Here is a 19780-nt window from a genome sequence, read left to right on the forward strand (position 1 = left end):
GGTTTTTTTTTTTTTTTTTTTGTGGTATGCGGGCCTCCCTCTGTTGTGGCCTCTCCCGTTGCGGAGCACAGGCTGTGGACGCGCAGGCCCAGCGGCCATGGCTCACGGGCCCAGCCGCTCCGCGGCATGTGGGATCCTCCCAGACCGGGGCGCGAACCCGGTTCCCCTGCATCGGCAGGCGGACGCGCAACCACTGCTTCACCAGGGAAGCCCCCTCATTGTGGTTTTGATGTGCATTTCACTGATGATTAGTGATGTTGAGCATCTTTTTTTTTTTTTTTTTGCGGTACGCGGGCCTCTCACCGCTGCGGCCCCTCCTGTTGCGGAGCACAGGCTCCGGACGCACAAGCTCAGCGGCCATGGCCCACGGGCCCAGCCGCTCCGCAGCATGCGGGATCCTCCTGGACCGGGGCACAAACCCGTGTCCCCTGCATCGGCAGGCGGACTCTCAACCACTGTGCCACCAGGGAAGCCCGAGGAGACATTTCTTGTACCACCTCTCAATTTAGCTGATGGCATAAACCCCAAAGCGCATTTTAGTAACTGCATTTCTTGAGGGATGTTCTTGAGGGGTGTGTTCAAGTGTTCAGTCTGGTGTTTGCCTAATGACCTGACTTAATCCAAAGATAAATCGTAGAGTGTTTAGTTCTACTCTTTCTCTACATTTTAAACATACATCTTATCAACCAAGAAATTCAATCTTTAATTTTATGGGTTGATTTTAAACATGACACTATTTTCCAAATGTAAAAGTATATTATTAAGAGAAGTGTGGTTCAACAAATCAGGCATGCCCCCTCATATCAGTCTGGTAATTTCCACTCCCTTTTCCCTTGGAGTATCACTGATCTGGAGGCATGAAAGAAATGGGTATTTCTCAAGAAATCCTCAAAGTTATTTACTGCAGTAGAGCTGTTGATAAGCGTGGCCCACAGGGATTTCAGGTAAGTCTATTGCCAGACAGAGGAACCTCCAAGGGTTTTACATCCAGCTAGACCAGGGAGGCCTCCAGGGTCAAGAGCACTCAACAAGCCAAGCCATCAAGGAAGAAAGGAGGGGAAGAGAAGGCCTATGGCTGATGGAAGTCCCAGAGGGCAGGAGGACCTGGCTTCCGCCAAAAGAAACCCAGATTGATTATGTCATGAAGCTGTTTCCACTCTCAGCACTCCAGTGTGCCTATTTCTTCCCCTCAATCTCAGTAAGATCCGGCAGAGTGTTGGTTCTGGCATTACCCAGAGCAAGCATCGGAGGACAGAAAACAGGGATGGACCTGAAAACACAAAATGTTAGATCTGTCCACTTCACTGAAACGTGGGAGAGGAGCCCAAGTCAGTCCCAAAGCTCAGACCACTCCTAACTTTTCGGGGTCAGGAAGTTTAGTTGACAGGTTTGACCGCGGTCAAGAGGCAAATGTTGGTTTAGAAGGCCGGTTATAGGTGGGTCAGCCACCAGGTTGACATCACAAGTTGGGCGCAGGAAAGGCCTGAGTCAGGGGCCAGAGAGGCAAGGTCAGTGGAAGGGGGCGGGTCCTGAAGTGGGGGCGTAGCCTGGGAAAGGCTGGCGAGAGGGCGGGGGCGGTGCCAGAAATGGGCCGAAGCCGGAGTCTGGCGGCGGGGGCGGGCGCAAAGGCGGGGCCTAACCTCGTGAGGCTCGCGCCTGCGCAGGGCGTCCCGGGGGGGCGGGGCTGCGCGCGCGCGGTTTGCGGGCCCCGGAGGGCGGAGTCCAGGCGGGCGCCGGCCGAAGGAGGGGGCGCGTTGGCTCTGGAGTCCAGCGCTCCCTCAGGCCGTGGACGTGATGCTGGCTGCTGTGGGTCGGGCGGCTGGGCCAGCGGGGATGTGACGGGCGGCCCCTCGCCTCACCTGCCGTTCTTTGGCCTGTAGGTCGCTGGGCGACCCGCAGCCGGGCCGCGGCTGAGGAGGCAGCACGACCTCCGCACGGTGAGAGCCGGGGTCGGGGCGGGAGCAGGGGCCGGAGTCGGGGCGGGGCAAGCGCCCGCGGCAGCCCTGGGCAGGGGGCGCGGTCCGGGGCCCAGGTCCGGGCGCCCGGGATAGGGCCGTGGCGTCTTCCGGCCTCCTGCTCTCCGGAGCGACCCTCTGGAGTCTCCGCGAGCCGCCTGAGGCTAGGCAGGCGTGGAGCGGGGAGGTCGGACGCCCCTCGCCCCTGGGGCTGTGACAGGCATATCGGGGCCCGTGGGCCGCTGCGGCTGCGGCCCTCTCTCTCTCAAGGAGAAATCAGGGCGAGGCTGAGATACCCAGTGATTTCAGAGCCAGGATGCTAGTGAGGGATGATAGGGAAAGTACCAAGTACCGGGGTGCCCTGAATGACTGTGGGTTTTTTAAAATTACTGGGCCCAAACACGGACACACCCTAAACACATCCTGAGAGAAAACTTTGGTGGACCACACCGTTGCCATAGGTTCAGATGCTGCTTCTCTCTCCTTTTTAGACATCTGCTGTTTTTATACATATATATATTTTTTAATGCACCTACTTTTTTTTTGTCAGGCAAAGGGAGAAAGACTCCTTTGAGGGAGCATTTGACGGCTAAGCTTGAGTTTGAATTTCAATAATTGCAAATTCATCTTTGTGGGCTACCCAGCCTGTTAGGCTTGCTGTTCTAGACTAGGCCTGAACAGTGTGGAAATTACTGATGCAGGGACTCTTCGTAGTCCCAGATTGGAATGTCTGTGTTTCACTCCCATTGGTGAGATAAATGGGGCTTAGGCTTTCCAAAATAACCTTTTGAAAGGCATTTCTTTTCTCCTTTTTTTTCCTGAGCATTAAAATATTAATGGAACCTATTAATTTTGCCAGTTTTTTTTTTTTCTTAAGCATCATCTTTTAGACTAGTTTTAAAGAGTTGGTTGTGGCACCTCTTCTTTAACCAAAAGGCATTTAAGATACCTTCTGCAAAAGATAGTCACAAAAAAACATGTCTTATCTGTAATCAATATATGTATTATAAGGATTTAAACATTCCTGAATATTTTGTCTGAAGTCAGTCTTAGATGTTATTACTGTTTGCCTCTTAATTTATTACTTAGTATCTTTAGTATTTTCTTATTTGCTTGTTTTCTTTAGTGTTCTCAACAACACTGATGTCAAATAATCTTTAGGTAAACACACACTTTCTTGAACCCTTTAGCTGTAATTTATACTGTTTTACTTCAGTGTTGTATTAATACGCCATAGTAAGAAACTGCTAGAAGCCATCCTGAACAGCAGGAACTCTCCATTTAAAAAAACACAACAAGGCAGTTTATTGTACCTTTTCACATCCAGACCTGCATTTTCTGTTTGTTGTCTTGACTCAACTTTGATTGGGGAAGAAGGGGGGACTTTGATTTCATGTTTAAAAGTCCGGCAGTGACTCTTCATAATCTGTATTTGATAAAAGTCAGAGTCCTTCACGATTTCTCTTACTTGTCTTTGTTTCTCATTTCATCTTCTACCATTTTGCCTGCACTCTCTGGACAAAGACTACTTAGAGTTCTCTGAAGATGTCATCTTCCTTTGTGGTTTTACACTGTTGCCCCTATTGAGAATTCTTCTCCATCTAGTAAACAACTTGCCCTTCAAGACCTGACCAAATTATCACCTCTGAATCTTGTCCAGACATCTTATCTCACTTGTCTTGACTGATCCATTAGTACATTGTACATTCTGCAGTTAGTACTTGTCAGTTGGTAGTTAATGATTTGTTAATATGTCTTGTGTCCACCAGACTTTTGGGCTTCTTAAGGGAAGAGACCTTTGCAACTCTAACACATGCTGTTTTATGGCACAGGTGCTCACAAACTGTTTACTGAATGAACTTTTGAGGAATGCTCCTAATCTTGAATATAGTTTATAGGTAAAGTATGTTAACTACCTCTTTCCATGTTAGAAAATAGAAAACTTAGAAGAGGTGACCGCACAAGGTACTTTAAAATTTCCAGGAATAAAGTCAAAATTGTTGTTGCTGGTTAGGAATGAAACCCCACTTATGACAGAAAAAAAACAATATGTTTTATGACACAAGAATAAAAAGAATATGGCCAGTAAGTATTGCTGTTTCTTTAATTTAGGACTTTAAGGCAAAGAAATTTGCCCAACATCGTGCAGGTAGAAGGGGACAGAGCTGGGATACAATCCAGGTCTTTTGACCATCTGTGTCCTTGCCCCCAGTTTCCTACTTCTAAGTCTTGTTTTATAATCAGAGTGGGAGGTTTTGGACATATATTGGTTAAGGGGGTCTATTAGTAGAATATTGAACTTGAAAGAATTCATAGATTATTTGTTTCAACTTTAAAAATTTTAGGGCTTCCCTGGTGGCGCGGTGGTTGCGCGTCCGCCTGCCGATGCAGGGGAACCGGGTTCGCGCCCCGGTTTGGGAGGATCCCACATGCCGCGGAGCGGCTGGGCCCGTGAGCCATGGCCGCTGAGCCTGCGCGTCCGGAGCCTGTGCTCCGCAACGGGAGAGACCACAACAGTGTGAGGCCCGCGTACCACAAAAAAAAAAAAAAAAAAAAAAATTTTACCCATTAAACGACTGAAACCCCAAAGGGCAAGAAACTTACTTGAAGTTACTCAGAGTAATTTGTATCCCACATCTCCTGATGTCACACTTGTGTATTTTTCATTATTCCATGGTGCTTTGGGGGAAAATGAGGAAGTTGTCAATTTTCAGAGGGAGAGCAAATCAGCTTCCACTTTCAATCTCTTTGGCTGCTTAACTGCCTGCTGCTTCTAGGGTCTTAGAGCCCTTGAGGCTAAGAAACATGATTCATTTGAGGATATAGGAGAAACCTAACCTCCACTATTCCATTCGTCTGGGGTTTTTGACCTCATTGCTGGACAGAGTGCCTCATAATAAGTGGCTTCTGCTCACCATATGGAGACCCCCACATATAGTTACATTTTGATGGTAAAATGAGATTTAATAAAATAAGGTTACAGCTGGCTAATAGCATGGCTAAAATTACATGTATCGCTAGTCTGTACGTGAGAAGAGCCTATCTGATTACTTCTATGTGATAGGTTTTTTGGAAAAGAAAAATTGTGGTTTTATGCCTTTGAAAAGTTAGTTTTGAAATGTGTACTTCCTATGGGAGACCTGATCAATTCCAACAGACAACTTAATGGTCAAAGAAATAAGGAAAAAAAAAATAAACTTAAAATATTCTCTTATTCATTTCTCATCATATATACATGATTTTGTACTGTAATTACAGCATAAGTATAGTTCAATATTTGCCTTCATATTTAATGTTTTCTTACAGCTATAGTTTTTTTTTTGTTTTTTTTTTGCGTTACGCTGGCCTCTCACTGTTGTGGCCTCTCCCGTTGCGGAGCACAGGCTCCGGGCGCGCAGGCTCAGCGGCCATGACTCACGGGCCCAGCCGCTCCGCGGCATGTGGGATCTTCCCGGACCGGGGCACGAACCCGTATCCCCTGCATTGGCAGGTGGACTCTCAACCACTGCCCCACCAGGGAAGCCCTGCTATAGTTTTTATATATTTAAATTATTATACAGTGTTACAGTGAGTTAATTTATTTATTTATAATTATTGGACATCTAAGCTGCTTCCCGCTTTTCACGGGATGCAGTTAACATGGATATGTCCTTTGTTTTGCTTCTTTCCTTTAGGCTAAAGCCCCAGGAGGGGGATTATAAGGTCAAAAGATATGAAGGTTTTTGTCGGTTTAGAAAAATATTGCTAGGTTTGTTTCTGAAAGGTAGTATTTTTTTTTTACTGCTTCCAGCAGTTTGGTTGACCAGTTTTATCTTTTACAGGCTTTTGTTTTTAACTTTTTTCTTTTCAAATGAGTATAAGGGTACCTGCTGTCTAAGATCACTATTTACAGTAGAAAAGGAAGTGCAGTAGTTCTCTCATTTTATCTTCTCCTTTGTATGAAATGTTTGTCCTTTGCCCATAAATTTACTGGACTCTTCTTACCAATTTTCATTAGTACCTAGCATCATAAATATATTATTCTCTTGAAATATGTTTGTGATCTGTTTTATTTTTGTTATTTTTATTGTTGTAGACTTTGCAGTTTTAAAATTATTAAAATCATTGACAACAACAACAAAAAACAAAAAAAATCATTGACAAAATTTTTTGTGTGTGAGTTCATCTTTTGATTGTGAGGTCTAAGAACAAATGTCACTCTACCATCTGATGCACATTTTATTTTCTTAACCTTCTACAGTTCTTTTTGTTATGTATATATCTTTAACAATAATATATGCAATTGAGATTGCATTTAATTTTTGTGGATTTTATACTATAGAGAATCACATTCTTATAAATTTATATCTAAGTGAGTTTCCATTGGTAAACTGCTGCCTTTTTTCTTCTTGAACTTGAATAGGAAACAAAACAAAACGAAACTAACCTAGTTTTTTTTTTATAAATGGGTACTTGTTTTTTAATAAATTATAGTAAATTTAGGCAAAAATTTCATGAAAGCAGTTTTTGGTTAATTGAAATTTTTGTTGTTTCCGGATTAACTAGAAGATTTCTGATTTAACTTTTATTGTCAATTTCTGATTTAACTTTTAAGATTTCTGATTTAACTTTTATTGTTAATCATTCTAAAATGTACGAAAATAAAACCTTGGTTATCTTCTTCCTTTGGGAGTAAGACATTCTAGATAGATGAGACAACCCTGGTGTAGTAATTAACATTGATTGAGTGCTGGGTACTTTGCTGGTACTTGGATAGAATTTCTTACTTAATCCTCAAAACAACCCTAAAATGTAGGTTCTTTTCATATCCTCATTTTGCAAATGAGAAAAAGAGGTAAGGTGACCCGCCAAAGATAACACAGCTAGGAAGCATCGGAACTAGAACTCAAACAGCCTGCTTTTAAAGGGCTATATTTGAAAAGTATATTATATTACCTTATTTTCTCTGCTAAGGATTTGAACTTTATCTTAGGTACTGGAAAAATATTAGATGTTTCAAGGCAAGGGGATGATATAGTATGTTATATCTTTTAGGGAGATGGCTGATGTGGCAAAGTGGAAATATATTGAATTGTGTTTCTGATAGGAAGTGGTTGAAATAGGTCTAATGAGAAGTGAAGCCTAAACTGCAAGTTGGAAGTGGAGATCAGGGGTATTATGGAAAGCTATGGGGCTTAGTAACTGATAAGAGATTGGGAAGCTGGAGTGTTGATTTGGACGTTATCAAGTGGGGTAATGACAGATGAATATGCGCTCACCGCACTTTGTTATATTTCTTTCATAGCATTGACTGTGATTTATTGTACCTAACTTAGTGACACATCTACCTCCCCCACTGGGTTATGTACTTGTCAAGGACAGGGACTGAGTAGAAAGCATGAGCTAATACAGGATGAGCTAATTCAGGAAGATGGCAAGAGACTGAACTGGGGGTAGGAGACACCAAATCACCAAAATCAAAAAGTGGCTGGAGGAAGAGAAGCTCTAGAGAGTGACAGTTGTCAGGGAGAAGGGGGAAGAGCCATCAGTGCAGAATTAGAAGAGGAGCCTTAAGGAGAGGGAAGTATTAGCACATAAGTAAACATGAAATGCCACCTCACGCTACAAACAGTTTTGGTTCGTGTGCCCTACTGTGATTTGCTGATGGCCAGTGGCTGTATGGCGTTAAATCGTCTTTCCTTTTTTACTGACCTCCCCCCTACCCGCCCCCCTCCCCCCTTCTCAGAGTATCCTGTGCCCTCTTTTAGCTTCTGCCATCTTCTTGCTGCAGGTGCTGATGCTGGGGCGTGACTCAGCCTATAGAGAGCAACCAATCAGAACGCTCCTTTCTTTTTAATTGAATTGACCAATCAAGAGTATGATAGATGTAATCTCTGAGTTTTTAGCTCTTCTCTGCTGAGTTGATTGCCTTTGAATGCCCCCAGAGTTACCTCTCTGACTTCTAATTGGTTATTTTGAGATTTGGAGCCATTGGGAAGCCAGAGAATTCTTAAAGCCTGCATCCATGAAAGTGAAAGATTTTCACCTCTCCCATGTTGATCAGTAAGTTAGTTTGAAAATATTTAGATCATCTTTGAGGATTGTTGATCTTAAAAATGCCCCAGGACCATCATTCCAAATAATTAAGAATCTCTCTTCTCTTTGTATAGTTCTGTCATTATCTAAGGTGTGGGAATTTGTTTTAAATTTTAAATTTCCTTGGTCAGTTCGTAACTTCATGTCTGTTTTTCGAAGAGTCACTTAGAAAAGGAATTTGTGCATGATTTCTTCTGCTGCCTTTTGCTTCAGAGCATCGTTATCCTTCACTGTCTGTGTTGTCCTTCCTTGTATTCATCTGCCCAGTTTCTTCTGTACTTGGTAAGTAGAATAGGAAGGGGGAAAAGAGAAAAAACCTGGGTAATTATTCCTCTCCCCCGCTTTTCCATGGTTGTTACCACTCTTCCCTCCCCCATTACTGCTCTCAGCTGTCCATTTTGGCATGGTCTCCTCCCCATCTCTTCAATTCTATGTATGGTAATGGGAGATGCAAGACAGCTCTTTAGCTGAGGAATGCTGGATTTCTTAGGGTTTTGGTTCTTCTGTGATCTCTGTTTTGGTGTCATATTGAAGAGCCCAGGTGACATCTTGTATCTTAACAGATGCTTTCTATTCCCTGGCAATCTACCTCTCTTTAAAATGGAAAAAAATAAATCCAGGTCCTGTTTCTTTGAATTCTCTCTCTCTCTCTCTCTCTCCCTCCCTCTCTTTCTCTCTCTCTCTCTCTCCCCCTCTCCCCCCCAACACCTCCCTCCCCCCATATCAAGATACCACAATCTCTTGATGACAGATACCCTAGTGCATACATTAGAGAAAATGAAGATAGGCAGACACCAGAAGGTACTTTGAATTGTTGTTGTCATTACATTAATGATATTTGGTTGCAGCCTGAGTGCTTTGGGGAAATTTGAGAGCTTTCTCTGACCATTATGTCTTGGCAGCCAGTGTTAGGGTTGGGAGTTACAATTTTCTCAGAAGACCATACCTTAGAAAAGCAGGGACTATTCATAACAGCTATTTAAGTGTGTAGAATGGGTCTGGTAATATTTTGGTCTAACTTGGTAGGCCAGCTTACAGGAAACATATCCAGGTGGTATTTCTTTACAGGGAATTAGGGAGGCAGGGATGGCCATTTCTTCTTCTTTCTTTTATTTTTATTTAAACATTTTATCTCAAATTTATTTTCTTTATTTTAAGATAGTCTGGACCTGTCAGCCCTTATTTATTATTGGCATCAGCTAGACTTGTAGACTTGGCCATTGTTGTGGCCACTTTTGCAGTTGACGTTTTTTTCACTACTTGAGCATTTCTACACTGAAAGTTTCCTCAACCCAGGCTTTGAGACCAGATCCTGAATCTGGAGTTTCCTCATTCTTGCCATCTTTCCATTCAACACATACCAGCTGGGCACTTGCTAGTAATGGTGCAATGAAGAAAACACATTTTCTGACCTTGTGGAACTTATATTCTAATAATAAGATACGGAAAATAAACATGTATGCAATATGTCAGCTATTATACTGCTGTGGAAAAAAACAAAGCAGAATAAGGTGGAAAGAACACACGGGGGATGCTGCAGTGATCAGTGGTGAGCAGAGATGTGGAAGAAGTGAGGTTATGATCTAATTTGTACAGATATTAGGGGAGAGCATTTGAGGAAGATGGAATAAGAGTGCAGATGTCTTTTGTGTGAAGCATGCTTGTCCTGTTTGAGGAGTGATAAGTAGATCATTGGAGGCCTTGTGAGGAATGATTGGTGGAAGACGAGGCCAGAGAGGTGGGTGAGGGGGCTGAAGGGATGGTAGTGGGAGTGCAAAATAGATCATATATGGCCTTACAGGCCAATAGAACTTTTTGGCTTTTACCCTGAAAGTGGGAAGCCATCGATGGATTTTGACTTGTTTTAAATAGACCTTTCCACTGCTGTGTAGAGAATGTCATAGGCGGGGCATAATGAGATAATTCAGCAGGCTCCAGCAATAATGCCAGGTGGGAGATGATGGTGATTTTAGGCAGGGTTAGGAGAAGTGCTCACAGTACATTTTGAATGCAGAGCCAACAGAATTTGATGGTGGATTGGATGTGGGTTGTAGGTTTTGACCTGAACAACTGAAAGAATGGAGTTGCCGTTTACCAGGATGGGGAAGACTGCAGGAGAAGCAGGTTTTAGGGGGAAGTAATGCGCTCAGTTTTGGATATGTTAGCAGTCCAAGTGGAGATACTGTCTAGCCAGCTGGGTATACGTGAGTCTGCATTTCATTTCAGAGGAGGGGCTGGGGATATAATTTTCCAGTCATTGGCATAGAGATAGTATTTAATACCATTAGAACTGATTAAGATAATCTAGGAAGTGAGTGTGACTGGAGAAGTCAGAGACTTTGCCTTGGGGTCCTCTAATGAGAGAGGGGGACCTGGAGAGAGAGTTAGTGCTAGAGCTAAAAAATGAGAGTAAGAAGCACCCTCGAAAGGAGGAAAATTAAGAATGCGTGGTTACCTCTGAAGCCAAGTGAAATGTTTTAAGAAGGGGGAGGTGAGTGATCAGTTGTGTTGGCTGCAGTTAGATCGAGGACTAAGATGTGACTTAGATTTAACAATATGAAAATCATTGGTGGGAATTCCTTGGAGGTCCAGTGGTTAGGACTCTGCGCTTCCACTCACTGCAGGGGGCATGGGTTCGATCCCTGGTCAGGGAACGAGGATCCCTCATTCCTCATGGTGCAACCAAAAAAAAAAAGGAGGGGGGAATCATTGGTGACCTTAAGTTGTTCATGGTGGATTAATGGAGATGAAAACTTGATTGGAGAGGGTTTAAGAGGAACCTGTAGGAGAGAAATTGGAGACAGCCAATTTTTTCAAGGAGTTTCAACTGAAACTGAGGAAAAACAGGGTGATAGCTGGAAGGGATGTGGAGTCAAGGAATTTTAATATTTTTAAAAGATGGGTGCTTTTCTAGTATATTTGTAGCTGATGGAATGACCCAGTAGAGAGAAAAAATATTACAGCAGCTATTTCTTTGAAAAATAAATGAAATTAATTTTATCCTTATCTGTGACCCTAAGGTCTGTCATTATCATATATGTGTCCTTATGTACTGACCTATTTTTCTTCAAGTGAAGACAGTGGCTAGTGGAGATAGGTATTAAAGAACATCCCTTCCCCCCAATTTGGTGAATTTTCATCAGTTCAAAACTGTAGTTTTTATATGTGGGTAACAAAATTTTTAATGAATTATTAGGAATCTGTTAAATAATCTTTGTTGTTGTTGTTACTGACCAGTTTTTCTCTGGTAACTTTTTACTGATGATCATTCGCAGTAGTTTTGCACAGTGCTAGTAGCCATGTGGTAGGTTCTAAATTTGGATTTGGTAATCTGCCTGCTATGGTAGTTTTATTATGAAGTACCTTTTTTAAAAAGAAAAAAAAATTTTTAATTAAAAAAAACCTTTTAAATTAAAGTATAGATGAAGTACTTTTAAGGGGAAAATTTGGTGGCCACTCTTTTTCCCTTTTTTTTTTAATGTCCCTGATTGTACTTTTACTATAATTGCTTCTGATTATTGAGTTGTTATCAGAGATGAGTTCTGAAACTCATGGGTCAAAGCCCATATTACAGTTATAGCACTTTATGTGCCTCTTTCTGTGGTTCATTTATGTTTGAGTAGGTAGTTGTCAATATTCAGTGCTGGAGCATTATTGCAATCGCTTCTTAATCTTCTTCTTTAGTTTTCCTCGAGATTTTCTTCCCTTAGCCACTGCTACTGACTTTTGGATTTCTGAAACAAGTTTTGTTATTGCTTAAAAATCTTCTGTGGCTCTGCCCTGTTTTTTGCTTTTCCATCTCCTGCCTGCACTTGCACTCTGCTTTAGGGGATTTGGAGTGCTCCTTAGGGCATTCTAATGCACATCTGATGTTTCTTACCACAGGACTATAGGATAAGGGTCAACTTGCCTATCAGTGTACAGAAAGTCTTCCATGAGCTGTGCCATGGCATCTGTCATGTTTCCATGAAGATGAGAAACTCTTTTTGACATCTCCATGCTTTTGCACATACTATTCCTTTTGTTCCAGAATACCATTCGGCTTCTTAGCTATCTTATTAAATCACTTCATCTTTTAAAAAGCCCAACATAGGTGTCTCCTCTTCCAGGACAGCTTCTAGATCTATTTTCATCATGCCTCCTCTACCCATCCTCCATTATATTCTCTGTTCTGTGTTACCTGTGTTTCTTTACATTTTACAGTGACTTTGCTGTAGTATTTGCTGTATGTTACTGTATTTGCTTTGTGTCTGGTCCCCCTTGTCCCAATGCAAACTGATAGTCACTCAATAAATATTTTTGAATGAATGAATAAATAAAGCAAGTAATTATTTAGTATTGACCCAGGTTTTTTTATTTTTAAACAAATTTATTTTATTTATTTATTTTTGGCTGCGTTGGGTCTTCGTTGCTGTGGGCGGGCTTTCTCTATGCTGCGCGTGGGCCTTGTCTAGTTGCGGCGAGTGGAGGCTACTGTTCGTTGTGGTGCGTGAGCTTCTTATTGCAGTGGCTTCTCGTTATGGAGCATGGGCTTCTAGGTTTGTGGGCTCAGTAGTTGTGGCTCTCAGGCTCTAGAGCACAGGCTCAGTAGTTGTGGCGCACGGGCTCAGTTGCTCTGCGGCATGTGGGATCTTCCCGGACCAGGGCTCGAACCCGTGTCCCCTGCATTGGCAGGCGGATTTTTAACCACTCTGCCACCAGGGAAGCCCTATTGACCCAGTTTTGATTGACCTGTTTGGTTGGGCTTTTATATCAATTTAATTTTTACGAAATATGCAAGTAAGCAATTCAGATAGCATTCTTTTTTTTTTTTTGGTGGTACGCAAGCCTCTCACTGTTGTGGCCTCTCCCGTTGCGGAGCACAGGCTCCGTACGCACAGGCTCAGCGGCCATGGCTCACGGGCCCAGCCGCTCCATGGCATGTGGGATCTTCCCGGACCGGGGCACGAACCTGTGTCCCCTGCATCGGCAGGCGGACTCTCAACCACTGCGCCACCAGGGAAGCCCCAGATAGCATTCTTAAAGATAGAGTCATACCCCCAAAGTGTCTTAGGAAATTGGTGTTTTGTTAAATATTTGTTCTTATGAGCAAATAAGATTTGTTGATGATTTCATGATGTATCTCAAAATTCTCTTTTTTGTTTGAATATCTGAATGCAGTTTACCCTTGAACAACACAAGTCTGAGCTGCATGGGTCCACTTATGTGTGGAATTTTTTCAAGAGTAGATACTATAGTACTACAGGATCTTAGCTGGTGAAATCTGTGATGCAGAGGGACCAAGTATAGAGAGGGCTTACTGTAAGTTGTACTTGGATTTTTGGCTGCATGGAGGGTTGGCACCCCTAATCCCTATGTTTTTATTTTTCCTTCTGTGGTTTCATTTTTTGCTGTTTGATATTTCTGTTTGAATGTTGTCCTTAGACACTTCTCATCCTAAACATTTTAAACTCATTCCCTAAACTTGATCTTAGGTTCTCCATTAGTGTTTTCTATATTACCATTTTGTAGTCACTTAGGTTTCTCTGCAGTAACTTTAAGTCCCACTTCTGTATTTTTTCATTACTGAGTTCTATTGTAATTCAACAAAATTTTTTTGGCCTCTTCCTGTGTTCCTGTTTTGTTAGTTCTAGTAATGAAAGACTGAATAAGAGAGAGTCCCAGTCCACAAATGATTATGATGCAATGTGATGAGTATAATAATATGATTATTTTTAAAAATTTGTTTTATTTATTTTGTTTCTGGCTGCATTGGGTCTTCATTGCTGTGCGCGGGCCTTCTCTAGTTGTGGCGAGCGGGGGCTATTCTTCGTTGCAGTGCACTGGCTTCTCACTGTGGTGACTTCTCTTGTTGCAGAGCACGGGCTCTAGGCGTGCAGGCTTCAGTAGTTGCGGCCAGCAGGCTCAGTAGTTGTGGCTCGCGGGTTCTAGAGTGCAGGCTCAGTAGTTGTGGTGCACGGGCTCAGCTGCTCTGCAGCATGTGGGATTTTCCTGGACCAGGGCTTGAACCCGTGTCCCCTGCATTGGCAGATGGACTCCCAACCACTGTGCCACCATGGAAGCCCTATGATTATTATTATACTCCAGTCCACAGATGATTATGGTGCAATGTGATGAGTATAATAATATAGTAATAGTGGAATATCTAGGGCACCCTGGGATTAGAGAATATCTCTCCTTCATGTATCTCTTAATTCTTACTTTGTCTACTGCCAACCTCTTTCAGGCCCTCATTACTATGTTTAGATAATTTTAAGACTGCTTAATAGCTTGTAACTCTCTTGTCATTCCAGTTCATCATGAATGTTGTCACCAGGGTAGTTGTTTCAAAAAGAAAAAAGAAAAGCTACTTGTCTTTCTTCTTCCTCACAGAATAAAATCTAAAACAGAATAAAATCTTGAATGCAAAGTCTTTGGCCCAGACTTCCTTTCTTGTCTTCTGCTACATGAACTTTCCATTCCAGCAAAACTCTTCTACATTCTGTTCCAAATACACTTCGCCAAATACACTTCGCACTCTTCCTTTTTTGTTTCCTTCTCCCAACAGTGTTTTTATTACTCTTGCTTCCTCTACTTGTTGAAATTGTATTAATCTTGGACATAGTTCCTAATTGTTAAATCCTGAGTGAACCATTTAGCTGATCGTGCCCATGTTCTTGACACCCTCTTTTTCTTGGCTTCCATGGTATCACTTTCTCCTGTTTCTCTTTCTTATCTCTTCTTTCTCAGCTATCATTACTAACTCCTGTCCCTTAATGTTGATGTTTTCCAAGGTTTCAGCCTGACATTTTTTTCTTCATTGTTATGCTTTCTTGAATACATTATTTTTTGTTATCTCATATCTGTGTTCTTTTATTCACCCTAGTTTCTCTCTTGAGCATTCCAGTCCTTAACTTTGCTATTTAGAATGCCTACCTGATAGTTCAGCAGAAAACCTGAAATTTAAAACATCAAAAATTAGTACGTGGTCTTCTCCAGACTTATGTATTCACTTCATTTCCTGCCATGGTTAGTGATGCTGCCAGTCACTCAGTTACCCAAATTATAAACCTGAGAAACATCTTGACTTCTGTTCATTTTCCTTTGCCTGTCAAGTTCTGCTGATGGAGCTTTTCCTTCTCCATTCCCCTTACTGTTTCCTTGGGCCAGGCTCTAATATCCTGAGTAGACCATTGTAAAAAAACCCTTTGAAAGTAATTATTCTGCTTAGTCCTGGATATTCTACAGGAAATGCATGTTGGTTGTATCCAGTAGGAATGTCAAAGGCAAAATAATTTTGGATCTGCCACCCTAGAATAGTGCTTGAACCATTAAAGGTCAATTTCCTAAATATCTCTGTTAGGTGATATTGTTAAGAAGTAGTTTATGCTTTTTACAAGAAATTTGCTTAGGAGTTAAGAATATGATTTGTAAGGGTTAGTGGGGAAAAGCAAGAAAAGATATATGAATAAGCCCCAGAAGTGCTCTTATAGGACATTTTCTTAATGAGCTAGAAAAGAGATTAAAACTTTGAAAGTAACACTTGGTGCTTTGTGTCCAAATGCCAGTTAAAGAGCAATTAAGTATAAACCCTGCTTTCCACTTATACCAAACCACTCAAGGATCTGTGACCATACTACTATCTTTCAGGACTCCTTACCAGTCTTGGTACCATACTACCCCCTTGGCTCAAAATGACCACTCACCCACCTTGGTCCACCTTGGGAACTCTCTCTGAAGACTTTTTCCTTTCTTTCTTACCTCCTCCACAAGGGAGGTCCCTAGGCAGAACAATATAAGCCAAAATGATACACACACCCCACTCTAAACTTCAAAATGCTACAATACAGAATGCTCAAATAGATTTTCCAAGGTAATTTCCAGGTGAGAATATAGTACCAGCCTCATAAACTCTATATTTATCAGAAAAGTAAATAAAATCAACAATGTGGCAACAGCAAAGGCTAATAAAAATACACTTAATACTTTTGGTCCACCTTGGGAACTCTCTCTGAAGACTTTTTCCTTTCTTAGCTTAACCCTTAAGCAGGAAGATCTTGAGGCTGTGAATAGATGAAAATAGGAGCTTTAGTGTGGGGAATTGTAAGCTAATATATTTGAGTAGTACCTTGAAGAGATGCTGTTTCACTGTCAGTTAATACCCAGAAGAGACTCCTGATATCATTGTTGCATGTTCCTGGAAGATGCGGGCCTAATATGCTGATGCTGCAGATGTGGTAACATAATCCCTGTACCTCTGCATCATCTAATATGATTCATAAGCACAAGTCATTTAGTATTGAATCGCCATTTTCTGAACCCAGATATAGTCATAGAAGAGCTCTTTAGTTTCTTGAATTTTGTCTTGGTTTGCTAACAGATTTTGTGAAATTTTGTAGAATTTGTCTTGCTTGTTACATTTAAAGAAGTCCAAATTTGCAGAAGAAAGTATTTTAAAATTTGATCCTTTATATTCTGGATGATTTACCACATATTTCAAAATAATTGAATTTTACATGTTGTGAATATTTTGCAAAAGTATTAAGTGTATTTTTATTAGCCTTTGCTGTTGCCACATTGTTGATTTTATTTACTTTTCTGATAAATATAGAGTTTATGAGGCTGGTACTATATTCTCACCTGGAAATTACCTTGGAAAATCTATTTGAGCATTCTGTATTGTAGCATTTTGAAGTTTAGAGTGGGGTGTGTGTATCATTTTGGCTTATATTGTTCTGCCTAGGGACCTCCCTTGTGGAGGAGGTAAGAAAGAAAGGAAAAAGTCTTCAGAGAGAGTTCCCAAGGTGGACCAAGGTGGGTGAGTGGGCATTTTGAGCCAAGGGGGTAGTATGGTACCAAGACTGGTAAGGAGTCCTGAAAGATCATAGTATGGTCACAGATCTTTGGGTGGTTTAATGTAAGTGGAAGGCAGGGTTTATTGTGTAGTTGTGGGAGAGAGCTGCTGCAAAGGAGTAAAAGCCAGATTTTGAAGGCTTTTGTAATCTTAGCTGCATTTTCTTACTGTCTGTGTGGCCATGGACAGATCATGTGATTTTTTTCCAAGTTTCGTTTTGCTTAAATCTGGAAAATAAGAATAATGAAAATATCTACACTGTAGGATTGTTGTGAGATTTAAATGAGGTAATGCAGGTACCTGGCATACAACTTCTCAGCAGCTGTCACCTGCTGTTGTTAGTACTGTTTTAAGGTGTTTGTTCTTTGGAGGACCACTGAAGGATTTTAAATTGAAGAGTGACATGATCAGATTTATGATTTTAAATATAAACTCTGGGAAAACTATAGGGATCAATTGAAGGGGAAGAAACTGAAGGTAGGGAATTAAGGAAATTTATGCTAGAATACTGGCTCTAGTTGGTAAGATTCTAGATTAAGAAATGAGGTAGTGTTGGAGAACACAGGACAGAGTTGAGAATTATTACAAATTGACATATGCATTGTATTCCACGAGTTGGAGAGATCTAAAGGAAACTAGGAGAATAGACAGCCATCATATAGACAGAGTACCTAGATGAGTAGGAAACATTATATTCTCCTCATAATAAGAGAGTGCAGAGGAGGATGGTTAGAAGCAAGTACTTGTCATTGCCAAGGAACTAATGACTGAGCTGGGTTGCCTACTGTTCCCCAGATGGGGCGGGAGGGTTTGGGCAACTCTGGATGAGTCCAGAGCAGTAACTTTGGGCAGCACACGGGGATTATATGCCAAGTGTCAGGAAGCTCTCATGAGTGGAGGAGAGAAATGATGTAGACCACAAGTAGACCTTAAGCAGTACCAGGCATGAAATAGAGAAAGAGCTAGTTCCTAAGGGGTTGGAAGGACAAACTGACAGTGTTGTGATATATTTGGATTTTCTAAGTACTAAAAGAGGATCAAGCCCCCACTAAGGACTCACCTAAGTTTTGTTAATTTTACAAGCCCAGAAGTATCCTTCAAGCATTTGGTATTTTAACATTTGATAGTGAGACATTTTGCAGTATTACCATATAGTCATTTTGGGTAAAGATGTATTTCTGCTTTATAGTTTTGTTTTTGAAGTACTTTATGTGTATTCTCGTTTAATCATATTGTGTCTGGCAAGTTTAATTGTAGTATTTGAAAACTACCTTTCACAGTAAAATGATTAGTTTTTAATTTGTTTACTAAGTTACTTATTCTTACCTGACATAATTTTGCTTAAAGTTTCTTTCATAATAAAGAACAACGTTCTGTCTAGAATATTATGATATGTATTTTCTTGTCACTGAAGCGTTTCTTGTGTTGTATTGACCAGTTACCAGCATAGGTTAAATATAAATGTACTTTGATTTTAAGGTGTGGTTGATACTCAGGCCTCAGCCTTTAACTTTTTTTCAGTCGTAGTTTATGAAATTATTAATTATTTGTTATTGAAGTAGTTATGAAATTATTATTTGTGTTACTGAAGTAAACACGATTTGGGGATTGTGCATAGTGTTATTAATATTTTCAGTTCTTTATCAGCAACCCCTAGTTGCTGTGTCTCATTTGCTATGGAATTAGAGGAAGACTCTTTCTACATACTGCTATGTCCAAGGTAAAGAAAAAAACCAAAACACCTTTTTACTAGAATTGTAGTCATAACATATTTAGATTCTTCAGTAACTTTTATTTCTTACCTCAGCTTTTACTGAGTGTTTTTTCCTACATCTTTAAGAATTAAAAAAACCCAAATATGTTGTGGTCCTTGTTTTTAAGGAGCTTCCAGTCTAGTAGAGAAAGCAGAACACATGTAGACATGATTTTAAAAATAAAATAGTGTGATAATTGCTGTACTTAGAGAGGTATGGGAATGTTTAGGAGGAACACTTAATCCAGGTAGAGAACACATGAACATGCTGATTCTACAGTGAGGTTTATTGCTGTATGTTACATGAAAAGAGAAGATACAGAAGCAAAGAGCTGTCATCTAGCAACCTGATATAGATCAGGACATAGGGCGTAGAACATTCCAGAGAGCAGAAATATAGATATTGTACTTCATGTGAGATTGCAGGTTGCAAAAAAACCTGTTCTAGTCCTCACCTCTTGTCATGCCATATCTCTGTAGAGCTGTTGTGTATGTTTCTTGTCTCCCTGATGGAGACACTACTCTGGATAATGGAAAAGACAAGGTGGCTTGTTGAGGGGAAATACAGATGAGATGGGTAGAAGAATTGGAAATATTTAGCATGAATAAGAAAAATCTAGGACTGACTGCTTAAAATTTTTTTTTTAATTTGGAAATTATTTCATGTTCAGAAAAGTTACAAGAATATGAGTAGTACAAAGACTGAGTAGTCTTTATGCAGATTCACCTGTTGTTAATATTTTATGCCACTTGCTTATCATTTGCTCTGTCACATATGTACATATATATGTATATGTATACATGTCTGGATACATGTATGTGTTCTTGCACGTGCACACATGTGCGAAGTATTTGAGAATAAGTTGCATAAATCATGATGCTTTATCCCTAAATACTGTGACATGTACTTCTTAAGAATAGGGGTTTTTAAAAAAAATGTATATTACTCATCCATAAAAAGGAACGAAATTGGGTCATTTGTTGAGACGTGGATGGATCTAGAGACTGTCATACAGAGTGAAGTAAGTCAGAAAGAGAAAAACAAATATCGTATATAAACGCATATATGTTGAACCTAGAAAAATGGCACAGATGAACCGGTTTGCAGGGCAGAAATTGAGACACAGATGTAGAGAACAAACGTATGGATACCAAGGGGGGGAA

General features: G+C 40.9%; 1 protein-coding gene across 9 annotated transcripts in view; it reads left to right on the forward strand.

Moving 5' to 3' along the window:
• The first annotated feature begins 1719 nt into the window (after positions 1–1719).
• The window catches only part of CCSER2 (coiled-coil serine rich protein 2), a 155201-nt gene continuing 137140 nt past the window's right edge, over positions 1720–19780 (forward strand). For 4 of the 9 annotated variants that reach the window (XM_007104043.4, XM_028481602.2, XM_028481603.2 and 1 more), the window contains exon 1: positions 1720–1937. The gene's annotated coding sequence lies outside the window, so the exon portion shown is untranslated. The remainder of the gene's footprint in view (positions 1938–19780) is intronic. The other 5 variants (XM_007104042.4, XM_007104041.4, XM_007104040.4 and 2 more) reach the window with 3 other exon arrangements.

The sequence above is a fragment of the Physeter macrocephalus genome, chromosome 20 (assembly GCF_002837175.3).
Source record: "Physeter macrocephalus isolate SW-GA chromosome 20, ASM283717v5, whole genome shotgun sequence".
Classification (NCBI taxonomy): domain Eukaryota; kingdom Metazoa; phylum Chordata; class Mammalia; order Artiodactyla; family Physeteridae; genus Physeter; species Physeter macrocephalus.